Source organism: Cetorhinus maximus, chromosome 1, assembly GCF_964194155.1.
Source record: "Cetorhinus maximus chromosome 1, sCetMax3.hap1.1, whole genome shotgun sequence".
NCBI lineage: Eukaryota > Metazoa > Chordata > Chondrichthyes > Lamniformes > Cetorhinidae > Cetorhinus > Cetorhinus maximus.
In genome coordinates, this window is record NC_135879.1 from 53,344,487 (window position 1) to 53,353,167 (window position 8,681).

An 8,681-nucleotide genomic window follows, 5' to 3' on the forward strand; every position below is an offset into this window, starting at 1 on the left:
AATCCTCTTTTCTTTAGTCGGCTGAAGGATGAGCTGGCACTTTGGAGGCAATGATGAATTTTGTTATCTATGTCTTCCTTCATCGAAAGGTATGTAAAATGGCCCACATTTTCCATGATCTCCCTTGCTGATCTGGATCGATGGGGGAATGTGTTGTGCTGTGGCAGCTGATTAGAAGAGGACCTTAGTTTTCCAGGTATTTAGTGAAAGGTAATTTTCTTATATGCTTTGGATAAGGGGTTAACAATGAATGGAGTTCAGTTTCTGACTGAGGGCACACACAAGAATCCTCTGCATACTGGAGGTCAAATCCCTCAAAGTTCCAGTGCAAAGATCCACTCTACAAGTGTTACCAATTCCCATTCATACAAGCAATCACTCCCATCATGTTCTTCCTCAGCCATACCTTCCTTAGGGTTTTTCTAACTACACAAATGAGGAAAATCAGTATAAGCAACAGGATTCCCTGCCCCATGATTAACAACATTGGCATAATAGGGATGAGTCTGTTGTATACGACTTCCCACTATTTATGATTTTCCTACATTCATACTTTTCTCTGCCCTGTCATTTTATTGCTGTATGTGTACCAAGTCTTTATAAAATGCACAGGACCTGTGCAAAATAGGCCCTAAATGTTAAGAGCAGGGTAGGAGTAGATGTCTAAACCTCATTGCTGATCAGAACATGGGAAGAAATATATGAATTATCCAAGAACTCTAGAGAGAGAAGAGGAATTCTGGAAATCTACAGATATCTCTTGTTGTTCCAGAAAAGGTGGAGCCTGGCTATTCCACTGTGATATGTTGCAAAACATATCTCAACATTCTGAGTGGGGGAGGGTCAACAGCCAGCAGTTGCGATCCATATAGATGCCAATGACATAGATAGAAAAGGGCTGAGATCCTGCTGGCAGATTTTAGGGATAGGAAAGAAATGAAAAAGTAGAACCTCAAAAGTAGTATAGCCTGGTACCACAAGCTCATGAGCACAGAAACAGGAGGACAATGCAGATGAATGATTAGCTGAGGAGACAGTGCAGGAGGGAGAGCTTTAGATTCTTGGGACATTGGACAAATTTTGAAGGAGGTGGGATGTCAAGCCAGGTGGCTTGCACCTCAAGGGCGTTTTTAAAAAATTATTTCATGGGATGTGAGCGTTGCTGGCAAATTCTGCATTTGTTGCCCATCCCTAATTGCCTTTGAACTGAGTGGCTTGTTAGGCCACTTCAGAGGACAGTTAAGAGTCAACAATGTTGCTGTGGGTCTGGAGTCATTTGTAGGCCAGACCAGGTAAGGATGGCAGATTTCCTTCTATATGGACATTTGCAAACTAGATGAGGTTTTACAACAATCGATGATAGCTTCATGGTAATCAATGACACTAATTTTCACTTCCCAGATTCTTTTTTATTAATTGGAATTTAAATTCCACCAACTGCCGTGGTGCAATTTTGAACCCATTTCCCCAAGGAAATTTTCTAGGCCTCTGGATTACTAGTCCAGTGAAATGACCGTTATGCCACCATCTACCACAATATCACTTGGACCAATATCATTGGTGGGGAAGTGCGTTCATGCTGTTAGAGAGGTGAAACCAGCTTGGTAGGGGGTTGGGAACCCGAATGTAGTTTCAGAAGGAAGTGAACCAAAGCTGGAAATCGACTGCAGAAAGTTAGCAAGTATGGATGAGAGGGGAAACAAAGACTAGAAATAGATAACAAAGAAGTTTTGTGGTGCTTAATGATATGTTCTTCAATGCAAAGAGTCTAGCGAATGATGCTGAACAGACTTCCAAGGGTATCCACTTGTAAGTTATTACTGAAAGATGACTTTAAGAAGGGCTCAATGTTCCTGGATGCAGGGATTTCAGATAAGGCGAAGAGCAAGATAAAAATCATAATATTGATTAAAGAAACAATTGCCGCTGTGAGGAGAGATGATATGCTAGGAGGATTATTAAACAAGTGATGTCATATAGATTGAAAAGAGAGAAAAAAAAGGGGTTAAAGGCTCCCAACAGGCAAAGGGAGTTATAAGAACAAATATGTCAGCAAATTGCTGAGATGTACAAACTAATAGGGCAGTAATAGGGGATTTTAGCTACCCTATTATTAACAAGATCAAATTAGTGTAAACGATACAGAGGCTGCAAAATTCTTTAAAAAGCATTCAGGAGAACGTTTATAGCTGATACATAGCAAGCCAACAAACAAAGGAATGATTCTGGACTTAGTTTTAGGAAATGATGCAGAGCTGCTAGAAGAGCTATCTGTGCAAGAGCATTTGGATGATAATGATCACAATTGAGTTAGATTTAACATTGCATTGAAAAAGGACAAAGATAAAAATAAAAAGATAACAGTTTTAAACTGGAGAAAGGCCAATTTAACTCAGCTGAAATGTGATTTAGCAAAGGAGAGTTTAGAACAAATACATTCCCACAAAGAAAAAGCAGGGAACCTACGGCAAGTAACTCACCTCTTGACTCTGCAAAGCCTGTCCACCTTTAAGGCACAAGTCAGGAGTGTGATGGAATGCTCTCCACTTGCCTGGATGAGCGCAGCTCCAACAATGATCAAGGAATTCAACAGCATTCAGGACAAAGAAGCCTGCTTGATCAGCACCCCATCGATCAGGTTAAACATTCATTTCCTTCACTACTGGTACACAGTGGTGGCAGTGCATGGCATATGCCCAATGCAATGCAGCAACTCACCAAGGCTCCATCGACAGCACCTTTCAAACCTGCAACCTTTACCGCCTAGAAAAACAAGGGTAGTAGGTGCATGGGAACACCATGACCTGCAAGTTCCCCTCCAAGCCACATACCATCCTGGCTTGGGACTATATCACCGCTCCTTCACCATTGCTGGGTCAAAATCCTGGAACTCCCTTCCTAACAGCACCTACACTACATGGTCTGTGACGGTTCAAGAGGGCGGCTCGCCACCACCTTCTCAAGGGCAATTAGTGATGGGCAATAAATGCTGGGCAAGCCAGCGATGTTCACTTTCCAGGAATGAATAAAAAAGGTCTCTGCCTTTTTTTAGTTTCGATTAAGTTAGATTCACCAGTCGATCATTTGGATTAGTTAAATTGGCAATTAGGGAATTCTTCATCCAGGGTGAAACCACAAGCTGGCAATATGTTTTGCAACACATCACAGTGGGGTAGCCAGGCTCCACCTTTTCTAGGTCAGCCAGAGATACCTGTGGCTTTCGAAGCTTCCTTTACTCCTCTTCTGAGTTCTTGCACAACTCATATGTTCAATATGTTCGATTGGTAACCAGACTCAATCACTTCCAGAGACTCAACATTGAAAACTTCCGTAGATCTAGGTTCCTCTAACCACAGTTTGGCCATCACAAACAGTATTACCACTCCACATCCCACCATCCTCCATGTATTTCAGGATTGGTTTCATGATTTACTGGTGCTTATTTTATACCAATCCTGAATATGACTGTCCTGATGCCAACTGACTGAATAGATTTTTTTTATACCAAATTTAGGTAAACTATTGCTTTCTAAATCACTTAACCCTTTTTTGATCTGATTCATAACACTCTTTATTGATGCGCATGTAATTGTCTTCGACATCTTCTGGTCCGGATACTCCGCACTAGTCAAATTGATAATATCATTGACTTTATTCTTTGGCTGGGACATAGCATTGATTAATTCCCTCACTGATGACACTGTTCTTAGTCCTTCACATAAGGTCACCAGTTTGAGTGTTCAGTCCCTGTGGCAGCCCTTTCTGCACGTTCCGCACTGCCTCATCAAGTTCCTATAATGATTCAATCTCTGCTAGGTTTCATGCTGCAGTTCATGCTACAGCTTCCATATCTCACTGCTTATCCTAATCTCTGTGGTTTTGCATTCAAAATCAGAGGTCATGAGTCAGCTAAATGGCTACCTGCGCTTCTCTGATTAAAATATGCACAATTTCCTGGATCATAACAAAATAACAGTGTTCATATACTGGGTTCCATAGGCCTCGGGCATAGATTTTAATCTATCAACTGTAACTATCAGTGCAATCTCCTAACAAGCATCATATACAAAGCTTGATGCGTTCTGATAACCGTCTTCTGCAGACAATTGGAGTGCTAGCATGGAGGATACAGCCAGAGGTAGTTCCATGGCACCACAAGTACCTCCAAGGTATAGAGAGGGAGAAGAGGAAAGCCAGATATGCAACAGGAAATTCAATAGTTATGGGCAACAGGCAGGTTTTTCACTAGCTGCAGACCTATTTCCAGGATAGGATGTTGCCTTCCTGGTGCCACAGTCAAGGATGTCACTGAGCAGCTGCAGTGTACTCTGAGGGGAAAGGGTGAACAGCCAGAGGTTTGATCCACACTGTTACCAATGACGTGTGGAAAAAGTGATGTGGTCCTACAGGCAGATTTTAGTGAGCTAAGAAATAAAAAGTAAGACCTCAAAGGTGGCATCCTTCCAGTTATGAGAGATAATGGGAATGCAGCCTCAGAACTCCAATGAGGTCATATATTGCACTTCTTTTGATGGCTGAACAAGTTGATTCTGGAAAGGCAAAGTCTGTCACAAGTGCCACAGATGAAGTTTTCCCTTGATGGTGGTGCAGGGTGATCTCTCCTGATCCCTGGTTTGCGGGGCTGGCATCTGCTTTGGAGCTTCTGAAACCACATGTTGCCCATGTGGCGAATTCCTGCCCACAATTTGCATCAATTGTCAGTTACAGCTTCCTACTTGTTGTGGTTGATGTTGAGGGCCTTTCACATCTCTTTTGACAGCATCCTTAAATCAGAGCTTTATGCACCTGCTGGTCTCTTGGCATGGGTTACTCCCCATATAGCATACCCTTGGGAATGTGGCCATCTTCTATCTTGTGCACATGCCCAAGCCAGCAAAGCCTTCTTTGCTTGATTAGCGTTAACATGCTTGGCATGTTTGTCCTAGAAGGAGTGCTTCATTGGTGACTTACTCTTTCCATCTGATGCCAAAGATGTTTCATAGATACCAGAGATGGAAGCTATTGAACCTTTTTTCTTGATGGGGTAAATTGCCCAGGCTTTGTTGTTGTACAGCAATGTACTGAGGATACAGGCCTTGTAGATAAAAGCATCTTGGTTCTGTGGATCAGTTTGTTGTTCTTCCATGCCCGTCTTGTTAGTTGGCCAAAGTTGTTAGCTACCTTTCCAATGTGTGTGTTGAGCCCTTCATCAACAGGCAGGTTGTCTGTCACCGTAGATCCAAGGTAGCAGAATTTTCTGACTGCTTCCAGTGGTGTGTTGTTGAGTCTGATCACAGGCAGAGACACTAAACCCTGTCCCATGCCTACAGTTTTCTTGACACCGATGATGAATGAGAACATGACACAGGCATGGGACAAATGATCCATGAGCCTTTAGAGCTGGCCTTCTGTCTGGGCAACTAACACAGCATCATCAGCATATAGGAATCCTCCGATCAGGGCATGCTGCACTTTTGTCTTGGCTTCAGCCTTAATAGATTGTTGAGCAGTTTCCTGTCTGACTGTGTGTGGACATACACTCCTTCCATGTTTGCTGGGAAGCATGGGTTTGGAGGATAGAGAAAAATGTACTAAAAAGAGTGGGGGCCAAGACACAGTGGTATTTCACCCCATTCTTGATCTCAAAACTAAAAGAGGTGGAGTTGTCGAACTGAATGGTGCTGTGCATGTTATCATGGAAGGATCGTATGAGACTGCAAAACTTGGGAAGACAGCCGATTTTCTCTGGAATCCGGTAAAGGCCTGTCCTGGTCCATGAGCTACAAAAGTTCAGCATTGATAGTGCTGCTTACCAAGAACCTAGATTTGCTGATACTGGATCAATACATGAGACCAATTATATCTTCTACTAGCACGGCAAAAGTGCAGATGACCACTATGAACATGGAGTAAGCTTCACTGTCAACAAAAGATTGGCACAGATAATTGAGATGCCTGTTGCGACAGCTGAACACTTCATATCTCTTTGTCTCCCGTCAGATAAAGGTTTTGTCACCATTATCTAAGCTTATGCACTAACCTTGCATGCCAATGCTGAAAAAAAAATCACTTCTGGAGCATTTGCCACATGGAGAAAAATTTCATAGCAAACGTGCCTCAATCATCATGGAGTTGGCAAGAGGAGTGAAAATGGACAGCTGCTACTAGAACTTTGTGCACAGCTTGGACTTTGCATTACCAACACCTTCTTCCAGGCCATACATCGGTGCAAGGTGAAATGTCATCATCTGGGAACTAGCATTGGCACCAACTTGACCGGTTAATCACCAGATCTGTCCACGGTATCACAGCATCTTTTCAGTGCAGAAGGAGGCCATTCGGCCCGTTGAGTCTGCACTGGCTCTCTGAAAGAGTATTCCACCTAGTCCTACTCCCCTGCCTTATCCCCATAACCTTGCACATTCTCTCTTTTCAAGTAGCAATCCAATTCCCTTTTGAATACCTCGATCCAGTGTTCTTCACATCAGCACCTATCAAAATGCAGATTGCAAAACTTATCACTTGCTTGGCAGTAGCAGGGTGAAGGTGCAATCACAGAAAATACACAAGTCTAAATACAATGGCATGTGCACATCAGCATTCCATGTACAAGGGATGAAGACAAATATCAGAAGCTCTCGGGAAATCCCTTCCAGCTGAGGGCTTACCAGATAACATTGATGAAGCACAGAAGACTCTGCACTCAATCATCCACAAAGCTGCAGTAATCACGTTTGGCAGAGGAAGAAACAGGAACAGAGATTGGTTTGAGATCCATCATGCAGAAATGACTCCTGTCTTTGAAGTGAAGAGCACAGCTCACCTGGCTTACAATCTGCCTACTAACCCTAAAGCACATGACAATCTCATGCTAGCCAAGGCAGTTGTGCAGAAGACAGCAAGGTACTGTGCAAACAAGCGTTGGATCAATATATATGAAGAAATGCAGGTCTAAATCTTCCGATATCCAGAGCAGCAAAATCTGGATTTAAATCTGCGTTGCTGTCAGGACCCTGCGAAAATTCAGGCATGCGCACTTGCACTGTAATCGCCTGGGGAGTTTAAACATACAATGGGCTGACTGAGCAACCCAGGACTCTCCGTGAATGTATCTGACACTCAGCTCAGGTTTGGCGACTTGGACCAGATGTGCATGACTTACCTGGATACTTACTGTGGAAACATAATGCTGGTTAATACCTGGTCTAACTCAGCGATTAGCCTGTGTAATTGAACTCAGCACCACAACCGACTTGTCCCCCACCCCCCACCCCCCCGCAATCACTCCCCCCTGATCTGACACAACTCTCTTTCCCACCACCACCCAGACCTAACTGCACATCCCGCTAATCTGACATAGCACCCCCACCAACCCGAACCAACCTGAATACACACCCAGACCCCACTACCCACCTGATCAGACTGCACCCCCCGACCTGATCCAATTAGCCACATGACCCGACCACTCCCTGGCCCATATACTCACCCCATCCGACCACCCCAACCCGACCTGACTGCCCATCCAACCCAACCACCCCAAGACACGACAGCCCACTCACCCACTCAACTTAGCCACTCACTCATCCATTCACTAGCCCATACCGATTCACTAAAAGACTTGAGACCTTTATAAACTTATCTGAATACAGCAGCTAGTGCTGTAAAGAAGGGGCGTATCTTCTCTTTCCCTCGACTCTCCAGCACTCGCTGGACTTACCTTGGAGGGGCTGTGTTGGCCCATTTATGATTCAGCCAGGTTTGGAAGTCCCAGCTGAAAATGGGCAGTTCCGTTGGGGCACAGAAAACTTCATGGGCAGCAGCAATGCACTCAGGTTGTTACTGACTGGAAGATCTTGGCCACAAACTGCTCATGACAATGATAACCTCTCTGCTATGTATGACAGTATCAAATGAACACTTGGGCCTACCATCACCAAATCTGCTCCTTTGAAATCCGCAGATGGGGAAGTACTCACTGAGGGGAACAAGCAAATAGCCCGCTGGATAGAGCACTACTCCGAATTATACTCACGTGAGGTGAACGTCTCTTTGCCTGTGCTTGACGATCTTCTACAGCTAGCTGTCATGTATGAGTTTAGTGCAGAACCCTCATTGCTTGAGTTTGAGAAGGTCATTGACTCCCAAGGAAAACACCTGGAAGAGACAAAATATCAGCTGAGCTACTCAAGTATGGAAAGCCATACCTGCTGCCATACCTCCACAATCTCATCCTCCTCTGCTTCACATTATACAAGAACAAAGGTGGCCAAGTGGATTGCCACAAATAGGAAGATGTGCTTGTGCTGTTGGAGAGGGCTTAAACTGGTTTGGAAGGGGGATGGGAACCTGAATATATATTCAGAAGGGAGAGAAGCAATGCTGGAAATCAAAGGCAGAAAATTAGTGAGTGAGGGTGACAGAGGAAACAAAGACTAGAAATAGACAACAAAGGATCTTGGCAGTGCTTCTTGGTAAATTCTTCAATGCAAGGAATTTAGTGAAAAAGGCAAACAAGCTGATTTCCAAGGGTAGTCACTGAAGGGTAGTCATTACTGAAACATGGCTGAAAGGGTAGCAATGGTAGCTCAACCTTTCTGGATGCAGGGTTTTCCGAAGGGATGGAGAGGGTGATAAAAAGGAATGGTGGTTGCAATATTGGTTAAAGAAACAATTGCAGCTGT